A 15837-nucleotide genomic window follows, 5' to 3' on the forward strand; every position below is an offset into this window, starting at 1 on the left:
TTCGCAATGCTGAGGACGTCGTGGATATCACGTTTGATCAGTTGGTCACACCGCAGGCAAAGGTTGGACAGGCAGAAAGGGAAGGGGTGACCAACAGACAGAGTACTAGGCGCAGGCAGGTACTGCAGGGGTCCCCTGTGGACATCCCCCTCTCAAACAGATACACCACTTTGAGAACTGTTGGGGGGGGATGGCTTATCAGAGGAAGGCAGCAGCAGCCAACTTCCTGGCACAAGGGGTGGCTCTGCTGCACAGGACAGGAGGAAAAAGAGTGGAAGAGCTATAGTAATAGGGGATTCTATTGTAAGGGGAATAGATAGGCATTTCTGCGGCCTCAAACGAGACTCCAGGATGGCGTGTTGCCTCCCTGGTGCAAGGGTCAAGGATGTCTCAGAGCGACTGCAGAACATTTTGGAAGGGGAGGGTGAACAGCCAGTTGTCGTGGTGCATATAGGTACCAACGATATAGGTAAAAAACGGGATGAGGTCCTAAAAGCTGAATATAGGGAGTTAGGAGGTAAATTAAAAAATAGGACCTCAAAGGTAGTAATCTCAGGATTGCTACCAGTGCCACGTGCTAATCAGAGTAGAAATAGAAGGATATTTCAGATGAATACATGGCTAGAGGAATGGTGCGAGGGGGAGGGATTCAAATTCCTGGGACATTGGAACCGGTTCTGGGGGAGGTGGGACCAGTTCAAACCGGATGGTTTGCACCTGGGCAGGGCCGGGACCGATGTCCTAGAGGGAATGTTTGCTGGTGCTCTGGGGGAGGGTTTAAACTAAAATGGCAGGGGGTTGGGAACCTGAGCAGGGGGACAGAGGAAAGGGAAACAAGGATAAAAACAAAAGATAGGAAGGAGAAAAACAAAAGTGGCAGTCAGAGAAATCAATGGTTTAAATCAAACATGGCCACAGTAAATAATAATTCTAATAGGTCTAAGAGCATTAAAAAAACAAGCCTGAAGGCTTTGTGTCTTAATGCGAGGAGCATTCGTAATAAGGTGGATGAATTAACTGCGCAAATAGAGGTAAACGAATATGATTTGATTGGGATTACGGAAACATGGCTCCAGGGTGGCCAAGGCTGGGAACTCAAAATCCAGGGATATTCAATATTCAGGAAAGATAGGCAAAAAGGAAAGGGAGGTGGGGTAGCATTGCTGGTTAAAGAGGGGATTAACACAATTGTAAGGAAGGATATTAGCTCTGATGATGTGGAATCTGCATGGGTAGAACTGAGAAATACTAAGGGGCAGAAAACATTAGTGGGAGTGGTATATAGACCTCCAAACAGTAATGCGGAGGTTGGGGATGGCATTAAAAGGGAAATTAGAGAAGCGTGCAATAAGGGCACAGCAGTCATCATGGGTGACTTTAATCTACATATAGATTGGGCTAACCAAATTAGTAACAATACTGTGGAGGAGGAATTCCTGGAGTGTTTACGGGATGGTTTCCTGGACCAATATGCAGAGGAACCAACCAGCGATCAGGCCATCTTAGACTGGGTATTATGTAACGAGAAAGGATTAATTAGCAATCTTGTTGTACGAGGCCCCTTGGGTCGGAGTGATCATAATATGATAGAATTCTTCATTAAGATGGAGAATGAAGTAGTTGACTCAGAGACTAGGGTCCTAAATTTAAATAAAGGAAACTACGATGGTCTGAGGCACGAGTTGGGTAGGATTGATTGGGGAATGTCACTCAAAGGGTTGATGGTGGATAGGCAATGGCAAACATTCAAAAACTGCATGGATGAACTACAGAATTTGTTCATCCCAGTTTGGCATAAAAATAAAACAAAAAAGATGACTCAACCGTGGCTAACAAGGGAAATTAGGGATAGCATAAGATCCAAGGAGAGGACATATAAATTGGCCAGAAAAAGCAGTAAACCTGAGGATTGGGAGCAGTTTAGGATTCAATAAAGGAGGACAAAGGGATTAATTAAGAAGGGGAAAATAGAATATGAGAGTAAGCTTGCAGGGAACATAAAAACTGACTGTTAAAGCTTCTATAGATATGTGAAGAGAAAAAGATTGGTGAAGTCAAGTGTAGGTCCCTTGCAGTCAGAATCAGGGGAATTTATAATGGGGAACAAAGAAATTGCAGACCAATTAAATACATATTTTGGTTCTGTCTTCACAAAGGAGGACACAAATAACCTCCCAGAGATGTCGGGGAACATAGGGTCTGATGAAAGGGAGGAACTGAAAGAAATCAGTATTTGTAGGGAAATGGTGTTAGGGAAATTGATGGGATTGAAGACCGATAAATCCCCAGGGCCTGATAATCTACATCCTAGGGTACTTAAGGAAGTGGCCCTAGAAATAGTAGATGCTTTGCTGATCATCTTCCAACATTCGATGGAATCTGGAACAGTACCCATGGATTGGAGGGTAGCTAATGTTACCTCACTATTCAAAAAAGGTGGTAGAGAGAAAACGGGGAATTAAAGACCGGTAAGCCTGACATCGGTAGTGGGGAAAATGCTAGAGTCCATTATAAAAGATGTAATAGCAGAGCACTTGGAAAACAGTGACAGGATCGGACAAAGTCAACATGGATTTACAAAAGGTAAATCGTGCTTGACTAATCTACTGGAATTTTTTGAGGATGTAACTGGTAAAATAGATAAGGGAGAACCAGTGGATGTGGTGTATTTGGACTTTCAGAAGGCTTTCGATAAGGTCCCGCATAAGAGATTAGCGTGCAAAATTAAGGCACATGGGATTGGGGGCAAGGTATTGACTTGGATAGAGAACTGGTTGGTGGACAGAAAGCAAAGAGTTAGAATAAACGGGTCTTTTTCCGAGTGGCAGGCAGTGACTAGTGGGGTACTGCAGGGATCGGTCCTTGGACCCCAGCTATTCACAATATATATTAATGATCTAGATAAGGGAACTAGATGTAATATCTCCAAATTTGCAGACGACACAAAGCTGGGTGGGCGTGTGTGCTGTGGGAGGATGCCGAGAAACTCCAGTATGATTTGGACAGGTTGGGTGATTGGGCAGAAGCATGGCAGATGCAATATAACGTGGATAAATGTGAGGTTATCCACTTTGGTGGCAAAAACAGGAAGGCAGATTATTATCTGAATGGCAATAGATTGGGAGAAGGGGAAGTGCAACGAGACCTGGGTGTCCTTGTGCACCAGTCGCTGAAGGTAAGCATGCAGGTGCAGCAGGCGGTTAAGAAGGCAAATGGTATGTTGGCCTTCGTAGCGAGAGGGTTTGAGTACAGGAACAAGGATGTCTTGCTGCAGTTGTACAGGGCCTTGGTGAGACCACGTCTTGAGTATTGTGTGCAGTTCTGGTCGCCTTAGCTGAGGAAGGATGTTCTTGCATGGAAGGAGTGCAGTGAAGATTCACCAGGCTGATACCTAGGATGGCAGGAATGACGTATGAGGAGAGATTGGGTCGTTGGGCTTGTACTCGCTGGAGCTTAGAAGGATGAGAGGGGATCTCATTGAAACTTATAAAATTCTGACAGGACTGGACAGACTAGATGCAGGAAGGATGTTCCCGATGGTGGGGGAGTCCAGAACCAGGGGTCACAGTCTAAGGATAAGGGGTAAGCCATTTAGGACAGAGATGAGGAGGAATTTCTTCACCCAGAGAGTGGTGAACCTGTGGAATTCTCTACCACAGAATGCAGTAGAGGCCAATTCATTAAATATATTCAAGAAGGAGTTGGATATATTTCTTAAGGCTAAAGGGATCAAGGGATATGGGGAGAAAGCAGGGACGGGGTACTGGATTTGGATGATCAGCCATGATCTCATTGAATGGCGGAGCAGGCTCGAGGGGCCGAATGGCCTACTCCTGCTCCTATCTTCGATGTTTCTGTTTCTATGCAGCATGGATACAAAATTGACTAAGGGATAGAAAAGAGAAAGTTGTGGTGAATGGTTGTTTTTCAGACTGGAGGGAGGTATAGAGTGGTGTTCCCCAGGATTCAGTACTAGGACCACTGCTGTTTTTGATATACATTAATGACTTGGACCTCGAAGTACAGGGCACAATTTTGAAATCTGCAGATGATATGAAACTTGGAAGTGTAGTAAACAGTGAGGAGGATAGTGATAGACCTGAAGAGGACATAGACAGGCTGGTGGAATGGGCGGACACATAGCAGATGAAATTCAATGCATAAAAGTGCAAGGTGAGAACAGGAAGAATGAGGAGACACAATACATGCTAAATGGTACAATTATAAAGGGCGTGCAAGAAGAGAGAGACCTGGGAGTGTGTGCACAAATCTCTGAAGGTGCACGTTAACAAAGCAATTAATAAAGCATATGGGATGCTGGGCTTTATAAAGAGACATGGGGCAAAAAATTCAGTTGGTTGCGCCTCCAGTTAGCGCCTTAAGAGGGCGCTAACGGGATGCAACGCAACTAGCGCCCGGGCACGGCACTGCCCACGCCTCCCGCAAAATTCAGCGGGAGGTTAGTGGTGGCGCTAACCGGTAGCGCCCTGCGGAGCTGCGCCGCTGGCAATGACATCATTGGTGTGCGCAGCGCTCCGCTCACGCCTCGGCCACGATCTTCGGGAGCGCCCCCTGACTTACCGCCGGACGCTTTGTCCGACGGGGTCAGGGGGGCGTACCTGCGGCCGGGGAGGCGCAATTTAAGGCGAGGTGCGGGGTGGCCAGTTTTTGTTGCTGGCCACCTGCCAGCACCTGCCTGCGCTCCCATCCCAGACCTCCTGAAACGCCCCACCCCCGCGGAGTGCCGGCCACGCTCCAAGAGCCCGGCACTTCTCTTGAGTGCCGGGCTCTTTTGCCTGCACTCCCGATCCCCGGGGGCCCAGCTGGGCCCCAGCTCGCACTACAAAAGGCCCTCCCCTGTAAGAAGGGGAGGAAGGCCTGCAATACCACGGCGCAACGTGCCACAGCGTGTGGTGCTGCGGCATAAAACCCCGCAATATTGACTCACAGCGCCCCAAGAGGGATGCCGGGCGCTTCCAGTAGTGCCCCGCTTCCCTATTGGGGCGCAACAACTCAATTTCCGGTGCGGGGATGCTAATTTTTCCGGGAAGTCAGTGAGTTATGCTAAGCCTATATAAAACAGTAGTTTGGCCTCAGCTGGAGTATTGTGTCCAATTCTGGGCACCACAATTTAGAAAGGACAAGGCGGCTTTGGAGAGAGTGCAGACGAGATTTACTAGAATGGTTCCAGGAATGCGGGATTACAGTTACGTGGGTAGATTAGAGAAGCTGGGGTTGTTCTCCTTAGAGCAGAGAAGGCCAAGAGGAGATTTGAAAGAGGCATTTAAAATCATGAATGGTTCAGATAGAGTAAATAAAGAGAGACTTTTCCCATTGGCTGAAGGGTCGCTAACCAGAGGGCACAGATTTAAGATAGTGGTTAGCACTGTTGCCTCACAGCGCCAGGGACCCGGGTTCGAATCTGGCCTCGGGTGACTGTCTGTGTGGAGTTTGCACATTCTCCCCGTGTTTGCGTGGGTTTTCTCCGGGTGCTCCGGTTTCCTCCCACAGTCCAAAGATGTGCGGGTTAGGTTGATTGGCTATGATAAATTGACCCTTAGTGTTAGGGGGATTAAATACATGGGGTTACGGGGATAGGGTGGGATATGTGTTGGTGCAGGCTCGATGGGCTGAAATGGCCTCTATCTGCACTGTGGGGTTTCTGTGATTCTGTGATAATCCCTTTAAAAGAAACAGAGGCGATATGAGCGAAAACATTTTTATGCACTGAGTGGTTAGGATTTTGAATGCACTGCCTGATAGGGTGGTGGATGCAGATTCAATAGTAATCTTCAAAAGGGAATTGGATAAATTGAGTCATAGAGTCATAGAGTTATACAGCACAGAAAGAGGCCCTTCGGCCCATCGTGTCCACGCCGGCCATCAAGCCCTGTCTAATCTAAACCCATTTTCCAGCACTTGGTCCGTAGCTTTGTATGCTATGGCATTTCAAGTGCTCATCTAAATGCTTCTTGAATGTTGTGAGGGTTCCTGCCTCTACCACCCTTTCAGGCAGTGAGTTCCAGATTCCAACCACCCTCTGGGTGAAAAAGTTTTTCCTCCAATCCCCTCTAAACCTCCTGCCCCTTACCTTGAATCTATTCCCCCTGGTTATTGACCCCTCTACTAAGGGGAAAAGTTCATTTCTATCTACCCTATCTATGCCCCTCGGAATTTTGTACACCTCAATCAGGTCCCCCCTCAGCCTTCTCTGCGCTAAGGAAAACAACCCCAGCCTGTCCAGTCTCTCTTCATAGCTGAAGCGCTCCAGCCCAGGTAACATCCTGGTGAATCTCCTCTGCACCCTCTCCAATGCAATCATATCCTTCCTATATAGTGTGGCAACCAGAACTGCACACAGTATTCCAGCTGTGGCCTAACTAGCGTTTTGTACAGCTCCATCATAACCTCCCTGCTCTTATATTCTATGCCTCGGCTAATGAAGGCAAGTATCCCATATGCCTTTTTAACCACCTTATCTACCTGTCCTGCTGCCTTCAGGGATCTATGTACATGCACACCAAGGTCCCTCTAATCCTCTGTACTTCCTAGGGTCCTACCATTCATTGTGTATTCCCTTGCCTTGTTAGTCCTCCCAAAATGCATCACCTCATACTTTTCAGGGTTAAATTCCATTTGCCACTGTTCTGTCCATCTGACCAACCCGTCTATATCGTCCTGTAGCCTGAGGCTTCCCTCCTCGCTATTTACCAGTCCACCAATTTTCGTGTCATCTGCGAACTTACTGATCATACCTCCTACATTCATATCTAAATCATTAATGTACACTACAAACAGCAAAGGACCCAGCATCGACCCCTGCAGTACACCACTGGACACAGGCTTCCAGTCACAAAAACAACCTTCGACCATCGCCCTCTGCTTCCTGCCACTGAGCCAATTTTGGATCCAATGTGCCAAATTGCCCTGGATCCCATGGGCTCTTACTTTCTTGACCAATCTCCCATGCAGGACTTTGTCAAAAGCCTTACTGTAGTCCATGTAGACTACAACAACTGCACTATCCTCATCCACACACCTAGTCACCCCCTCGAAAAATTCAATCAAATTGGTTAGACATGATTTCCCCCTGACAAAGCCATGCTGACTATCCTTGCCTCTCCAAGTGGAGACTAATTCTGTCCCTCAGAATTTTTTCCAATAATTTCCCTACCACAGATGTTAGGCTCACTGGCCTGTAATTCCCTGGTTTATCCCTACTACCCTTCTTGAATAATGGTACAGGAAACTCTTTATTATCTGGCACCGACAGGACCGGTGTGGTGCCGGTTTATCAAAAAGTCCGGATTACAGAGGGGTATAGTAAAAGGTACGAGAGCCCCGTACACGGCCACAGATCCAGGAACGGCCACTAATATGAAGTAAAACTTACCTGAACCTACTCCTGAATTTTGCCGGTTAACAGAGATTTCCGGTTATTTGGGTGCTGGTAAATTGAGAGTTTCCTGTACTACGTTAGCTGTCCTCCAGTCCTCTGGCACCTCCTCTGTGGCCAGAGAGGTTCTGAAAATTTGTGTCAGAGCCCCTGCAATCTCTTCCCTTGCCTCACACAGCAGCCTGGGATACATCTCGTCTGGGTCTGGGGATTTATCCACTTTTAAGCCCGTTAAAACCGCTAGTACCTCCTCCCTCTCAATGCTAATTTGTTCAAGTATATCACAATCCCCCTGCAGGTTTTCTATGCCTACATCGTTCTTCAAATACTTGAAGGAGAAAAAAATTCAGGGTTGTGAGGGAAGAGCAGGAGATTGGGACTAACAGGATTGCTTTTCAAAATGGCAGCGCAGACTCAATGGGCCAAATGGCCTCGTTCTGAGCTACAAGATTGCATAATGTAACCGGTCTGGAACATGTTCCCTGCAGCCTCTTCCCTCTGACCCTCCAGTCCCAGAGCATCATCAAGTTATACAGCAGGACGGGGATTTATAAAGGTAATTCAGAATTTGAATAAATCACAGCAAGAAACTAAATCACTGACTGTGTTATTTTAACTTTCCCCCAGCTCCAGCCTCTCTGACTCTGGATCCGAACACAGCGAATCCCCGGCTCATCCTGTCTGAGGACCGGACCAATGTGAGACTCGGAGACAAACGGCAGCCGCTCCCTGACACCCCGGAGAGGTTTAATTTCTGGCTCTGTGTCCTGGGATCAGAGGGATTCACATCAGGGAGACATTACTGGGAGGTGGAGGTGGAGAGCAAGGCTGAGTGGGAGATCGGAGTAGTCACAGAGTCTGTTAACAGGAAAGGGGTAAACAAACTGAGACCTGGGACCGGATACTGGACTGTGGGGCTGATCACCGGAAGTGTCTATGTTGCCCTCACCTCCCCCTCTCACCCCGAGTGTGAAGCCCCGGAAGATCGGGGTGTACCTGGACTATGAGGGCGGACAGGTGTCATTTTACAATGCGGACAACATGTCCCATCTCCACACTTTCACCCACACTTTCACTGAGAGAATCTTTCCCTTCTTCAATCCGGGACCGAATGACGGCGGGAAAAACTCCGCCCCGCTGACAATCTGCTGGGGTGGAGGCCAGGGCCTGTATCTATAATTTTAGATCTAGTGTCTGCATAAGCAACATTGCCATTTCCTACCTCTCCTTTCTCCTTGGTATCCGTGTGAGGAACATTTCCAGGTACTGATTCTCTTTGTTACCTGGTGCCTGATTAAGGAACATTGATCATCTGATAATATTTACTCGTGGACGTCTATATAATAAATATTCGCAGTTTCCGAATCTTTTCATTCCCACGTATTTCTGTGTAACTCACTTTCTAAGCAGTGTATAATTGTAACTGTAGCCCACACCGGACAGCAGGGCCGCTTCCAGTAACAGATCATTCCCGATCAACCTATTCGGGATTAGACCCTCTCTGGGATATTACCGGACCAGCATTCAGATGGAGCACGTCAAGATATTTCTACCAACCCGATGAAGGAGACTGTATACAGAGGGGTTGATAATAAAAGGATCAACCTTGTTATTCATTGATGTCAATGTAAATAATCTGAGTTGATGTTACATAGAAACATAGAAGATAGGAGCAGGAGTAGGCCATTCGGCCCTTCGAGCCTGCTCCGCCATTCAATGCGATCATGGCTGATCATCCAAATTCAGTACCCTGTCCCTGCCTTCTCCCCATATCCCTTGATCCCTTTAGCCTCAAGAAATATATCCAACCCTTTCTTGAATATTTTTAATGAACTGGCCTCCACCGCCCTCTGTGGCAGAGAATTCCACAGGTTCACCACTCTCTGGGTGAAGAAATTCCTCCTCATTTCAGTCCTAAATGTCCTACCCCTTATCCTTAGACTATGACCCCTGGTTCTGGACTCCCCGACCATCGGAAACATCCTTCCAGCATCTAGTCTGTCCAGGCCTGACAGAATTTTATAGGTTTCGATGAGATCCCCTCTCAATCTTCTAAACTCCAGTGAGTATAAGACCAATCGACACAATCTCTCCTCATACGTCATTCCTGCCATCCCAGGTATCAGCCTGGTGAATCTTCGCTGCACTCCTTCCATGGCAAGAACGTCCTTCCTCAGATAAGGCGACCAAAACGGCACACAATACTCAAGGTGCGGTCTCACCAAGGCCCTGTACAACTGTAGCAAGACATCCTTGTTCCTGTACTCGAACCCTCTTGCTACGAAGGCCAACATACCATTTGCCTTCTTAACCGCCTGCTGCACCTGCATGCTTACCTTCAGCGACTGGTGCACAAGAACACCCAGGTCTCTTTGCACTGCCCCTTCTCCCAATCTATTGCCATTCAAATAATAATGTACCTTCCTGTTTTTGCCACCAAAGTGGATAACCTCACATTTATCCACATTATAGTGCATTTGCCATGTTTCTGCCCAATCACCTAACCTGTCCAAATCGTACTGGAGTTTCACGACATCCTCCTCACAGCTTACCCTCCCGCCCAGCTTTGTGTCGTCTGCAAATTTGGAGATATTACATCCAATTCCCTCGTCCAGATCATTAATATATATTGTGAACAGCTGGGGTCCTAGGACCGATCCTTGCGGTACCCCACTAGTCACTGCCTGCCACTCGGAAAACGACCCGTTTATTCCAACTCTTTGCTTTCTGTCCGCCAACCAGTTCTCTATCCAAGTCAATACCTTGCCCCCAATCCCATGTGCCTTAATTTTGCACGCTAATCTCTTATGCGGGACCTTATCGAAAGCCTTCTGAAAGTCCAAATACACCACATCCACTGGTTCTCCCTTATCTATTTTACCAGTTACATCCTCAAAAAATTCCAGTAGATTAGTCAAGCACGATTTACCTTTTGTAAATCTATGTTGACTTTGTCCGATCCTGTCACTGCTTTCCAAGTGCTCTGCTATTACATCTTTTATAATGGACTCTAGCATTTTCCCCACTACCGATGTCAGGCTTACCGGTCTATAATTCCCCGCTTTTCCTCTACCACCTTTTTCTCTGCCACCTTTAATCAGACAATGATCTTGTGCACAAGTTGAAGTTTATATTTCATAGAGTAAAACTCAGCTGGAGTTCAGGGATTGCGATACATTTAATCAGCAGTTGTATCCAGGGGTGCTTAATGTTGTCTGTTAATGCTGGTTTACATCTAAACCATTATTGTTCTGTACTCCTTTAATGTTTAATCTTGTGATGGTATTATGGATATATATTAATAATAAAGGAATGATTATGGATTTCTGTGTCAGACTGCATACTTGCTGACTGTAGCAAGGAGTTGTTAACTAGTTTACTCAATCATATACAGCAGCCCCTAAGCAGTTACTGACAATACACGTTGACTGGTTAATTGGAGATGAGTCACGATTCCAGGCCTGTATTGACCTTTTCACGTTGATGGTAAACTTTCAGCCAGTGCTCTTCGGTGGACTGGGGTGAAAAAAGAGTAAAGGTTAGACTGCACATTGAACCTGTGTCAGTCCCCGATATACTTGTCTTTTTGCAGATATGTGGAACACTCCTGGTTCTAATCCTACTCAGACCCATTCCTTAGATCCTCCAACAACAACAACTTGTACAGGGAACTTTCGATTTACCGGCACCTAAATAACCGGAAATCTCGGTTAACCGGCAAAATTCAGGAGTAGGTTCAGGTAAGTTTTATTACTTGCCTTCCTCGATCTGTTGCTGTGCAAGGGTGTGGCTGCAGCTGTTGCTAAGCTACAGAGACGCTTGGAACTTGTGGCCATTGTTCTGAACCTGTTGCTAAGCAACAGGGTTTGTTGCTTTATACGGAGCTCTCAGCTCCGTATCTTTTACTATAGCTTTCGGTTATCCGGAATTTTTGATGAACCGGCACCACGTCGGTCCCGTCGGTGCCGGATAAAAAAAAGTTTCCTGTATTTATATCGCACCTTTAACGTAGTAAAATTGTCCCAAGGCGCTTCACAGGAGCGTTATCAAACAAAATTTGACACCGAACCACATGAGATATTAGGGCAGATGATCAAAAAACTTGGTCAAAGAGGTAGATTTCAAGGAGCGTCTTTAAAGGAGAAAAGAGAGGTAGAGAGGCGGAGAGGTTTAGGGAGTGAATTCCAGAGCCTAGCGCCCTGGCAGCTGAAGGCGGCCGCCAATAGTGCAGCGACTAAAATTGGGGATGCTCAAGAGGCCAGAATGAGAAGAGCACAGATATCTCGGAGGGTTTTTGGGCTGAAGGAGATTACAGAGATAGGGAGGGGGGGGGGCGAGGCCATGGAGGGATTTGAAAACAAGGATGAAAATTTTATAAATCGGGACGATGCTTAACCGGGAGCCAATGTAGGTCAGCAAGGACATTGAAGATCGTGTCGGTGCTGCTTCACGTTCTCAGTCTAATCCAGAGATGTCCTTTGATATGCTTCGCACCTCCACCCATCTCTCATAACTTCCTGGTTCATTTCTAACTCATCCATGCATTTCCGGCACTTCTCTCCATCTGTCTAATGGACTTTCCTTTAATATCTATTTCTTTCACATTCATTCTCAAGATATGGGCGTGGATAGCAAGGCCAGCTTTACTGGCACATTTCTAGTTAACCGTGAGATGGTGATGATGAGCCACCTTCTTGAACCACTGCTGTGTGGTGAAGGCGCTCCCACGGTGTTGTTAAGTAGGGAGTTGCAGGATTTGACCTTATAAACTTGAAGTGGAGTATTTGAAATAAACACTCGACACCAGGTCTGTGATCGAAGATTCAAGCGGTCTTTATTCGTACCGGTGGGGAGACAACCTGCTATCTGGCTAGCCAGGCTTCTCACTGCTGATACAAAGTTTTAAGCAGTCTTTATACAAAATATAGGTGCATGATTAACCTCGTGCATGATCCATCTTAGCAATTTGATTGGGTTTCGCCCTGGTGCGCATTTACTGATTGGTTATCTATATATATAAATCGGTCCATCTGTCTGTCTGTCTGTCATTCTGTCTGTCATCGCCTGTGCGTCTGTCGGGCTATGCGCTCGAAAGTTACAGGGCGTACCTACGCGCGCGTTACCTCCAAAGAAAGCTTACGCTTCCGAGACGGTTTTAAGCGTATTTACGTTTCGGCCGGGGCTAAAATCGCGCCCGCGGTATCTGAAAAAACCTTCAACGTTCCGCTCATTAGCATCTCATTATCCGCTCATTAGCGACAGAGTGACCTCGAGGTCAACCAATCGTACGGCGGCTTGCTGCCGCGTGCGGCCGGGCCCTCCTACGGTCGAGTGACGGGACGATTGACCAATTCCTACGCTTTGGTGACCTGACGGTCGACCAATCGGTGCGTGTGTGGGCGGGCCTTATCGTTCTGAACCGAGGTGAGTCGCCGCCATCTTGCTTCCATTCTTTTTCTGCTTTCTGCGTCTTTCTTTTCAAATATACATTTCCAGCAAAATAAAATTCAATTTATTAAATTCTTTTAAAATAAATCACTCATTTGTAAATATTTTATCTAACCTGAACATTCTTTTTCCTACCTTTGCCCGTTTTTTTCTTAGGCCTGAAAACCTGGGCCTTTCTTGCCCAGCCAGGCCCGAGCTAGGTAACTGGGCTGCTGCTAAGCTCCTCACCACCTCCCCCCCCCCACCCGTGTCACGTTACCCGGGGCAACGGCGTCAGCCACGAGGGTCAGGGGTGCGCGCGCAGCAGGAGCAGGTGAGACTCTGTTCCGCGCTTGGCTCGGGCGGGGGGGGGCGGGGCTCTCGAGAGTGCAGATCGGGTTACCCCGGCAACGGGAGTGCGGGCCGGCTGGGGCTTGGAGAGCGCGGCTCTCGGCGCGGGGGGGGGGGGGGGGGGCTTGGAGAGCGCGGCTCTCGGCCGGGGGGGGGCGGGGCTTGGAGAGCGCGGCTCTCGGCCGGGGGGGGGCGGGGCTTGGAGAGCGCGGCTCTCGGCCGGGGGGGGCGGGGCTTGGAGAGCGCGGCTCTCGGCCGGGGGGGCGGGGCTTGGAGAGCGCGGCTCTCGGCCGGGGGGGGGCGGGGCTCGGAGAGCGCGGCTCTCGGCCGGGGGGGGGCGGGGCTCGGAGAGCGCGGCTCTCGGCCGGGGCTCGGAGAGCGCGGCTCTCGGCCGGGGGGGGGGGCGGGGCTCGGAGAGCTGGGCTCTCGGCAGTGCGGGGCGGCGCGGCAGGGTTACCCGCGGCAACCGGGCGTGGCCGTGCCTGTCTCTCAGCCTCAAGCCCTCCCTTCCTCCCTCCCCCCCCCGCCCTCCCTCCCCCTTCCTTCCCCCCCTCCCTTCCCCCCCCGCCCCCCTTCCCTTCCCCCCGCCCTCCCTTCCCCCCCGCCCCCCCCTTCCCCCCCGCCCTCCCCTTCCCCCCCTCCCTTCCCCCCCTTCCCTCCCTCCCTTCCCCCCCGCCCTCCCTTCCCCCCCCGCCGTCCCTTCCCCCCACCGCCCTCCCTTCCCCCCACCCGTGCCTCTCTCTCTACCCCCCAGTCGCTCTCTCTCTACCCCCCAGTCGCTCTCTCTCTTCCCCCCCCAGTCACGCTCTCTCTCTCTCTCTCTCTCCCCCCCCCCAAGTCGCTCTCTCTCTCTCTCTTCCAACAACAACATGCCCTCGAAAAAGCCTCGGCACCGCCGGGCACTTCAGCTAGTATAAAATAAAGCAGAGCTTACATTAACGCCGCCTACCAACGCATGACATCAAGATACCGCCTTCATTACCGGACAAGCATATGACCATTATCACCGCAAGCTGTTGCTGCAGCTATGACATTGTGCTTATGCCAGGTGGGATTTCACCAACATTGTACACTCTTCTAAGAAGACGACTCCTGACTCATCGTTCTGCTTATCTGCCCCTCTCGGCCTCTTGTGGTTTCAACGGTTCGACTAGTTGCAATTATCTCCAAATTACACAGCTGCTGCAGATAATCATTCGAACACGACTACAAAATCAACATGTCATTCTTAGCTGTCAGTTCAGCAACTTAAGACAGCTTACTTCTGCAAAAGGCGTACTCCTGCAAAAAGACTTATTAGCTCATTTAGTTCCCGAGACCCATTCTTCACCCTCTAATCATAGTAGAGCTCTAAAGCCCCACTTCAGACTCTACAACTACTTTGGACTGTGAATCTTCCCACTCTGCTTCCAGTTCACAGAATCATAGAATAATACAGCACAGGAGGCCATTCGACCCATTGAGTCTGCGCCGGCTCCTTCAAAGAGCAATCCACTTAGTCCCACTCCCCGGCTCTTTCCCCATATCCCTGCAATTTTTTCTCTTTTAAGTATTTATCCAATTCCCTTTTGAAGGCTACTATGGAATCTGCATCCACCACCCTATTAGACAGTGTATTCCAAACACTAACCACTCATTACGTGAAAAAGTTTTTCCTCATGTCATCTCTGGTTCTTTTGCCAATCACCTTAGGTTTCTGTCCTCTGCTATTCGACCCTTCAGCCATTGTAAACAGTTTCTCTTTATTTACTCTATCTAAACCCTTCATAATTTTAAACACCTATCAATTCTCCTCTTAGCCTTCTCTGCTCTAAGGAGAACAACGCCAACTTCTCTAGTCTATCCACGGAACTGTAATCCCTCATCCCGGAGACCATTCTAAAAAGTCTCTTCTGTACTCTCTCCAAAGCCTTCACATCCTTCCGAAAGTGTGGTGCCCAGAATTGGACACAATACTCCAGCTGGGGCCGAACTAGTGTTTTATATATGGTTTAGCATAACTTCCTGGCTTTTGTACTCTATGCCTCTACTTATAAAGCCCAAGATCACATAACTTTGTTTCTCTCAGTTACTCCATTGCATCCATTCCTGCTTTGCTGACTATATTTTTCACATCAGGCCCTACAAGGATGTCTTGCTGCAGTTGTACAGGGCCTTGGTGAGACCACACCTTGAGTATTGTGTGCAATTTTGGTCACCTTATCTGAGGAAGGATGTTCTTGCCATGGAGGGAGTGCAGTGAAGATTCACCAGACTGATACCTGGGATGGCAGGAATGACGTATGAAGAGAGATTGGGTCGATTAGACTTATATTCGCTAGAGTTTAGAAGAATGAGAGGGGATCTCATTGAAACTTATAAAATTCTAACAGGACTGGACAGACTAGATGCAGGAAGGATGTTCCCGATGGCCGGGGAGTCCAGAACCAGGGTCACAGTCTAAGGATAAGGGGTAAGCCATTTACATAAATACATAGAAGATAGGAGCAGGAGTAGGCCATTCGGCCCCTTGAGCCTGCTCCGCCATTCAATGAGATCATGGCTGATCATTTAGGACAGAGATGAGGAGGAATTTCTTCACCCAGAGAGTGGTGAACCTGTGGAATTCTCTGCCACAGAAGGCAGTGGAGGCCAATTCATTAAATATATTCAAGAAGGAGTTA

General features: G+C 48.4%; 1 pseudogene; it reads left to right on the top strand.

Annotated features, from left to right (window-relative positions):
* Positions 1-8893, top strand: part of LOC147096430 (E3 ubiquitin-protein ligase TRIM39-like) — a 41750-nt pseudogene extending 32857 nt beyond the window's left edge.
* Positions 8894-15837: the final 6944 nt, after the last annotated feature.

Source organism: Somniosus microcephalus, unplaced genomic scaffold (genome assembly GCF_052327205.1).
Source record: "Somniosus microcephalus isolate GS21.2 unplaced genomic scaffold, FLI_Smic_1.0 unresolved_chr1, whole genome shotgun sequence".
In the NCBI taxonomy this organism is placed as follows: domain Eukaryota; kingdom Metazoa; phylum Chordata; class Chondrichthyes; order Squaliformes; family Somniosidae; genus Somniosus; species Somniosus microcephalus.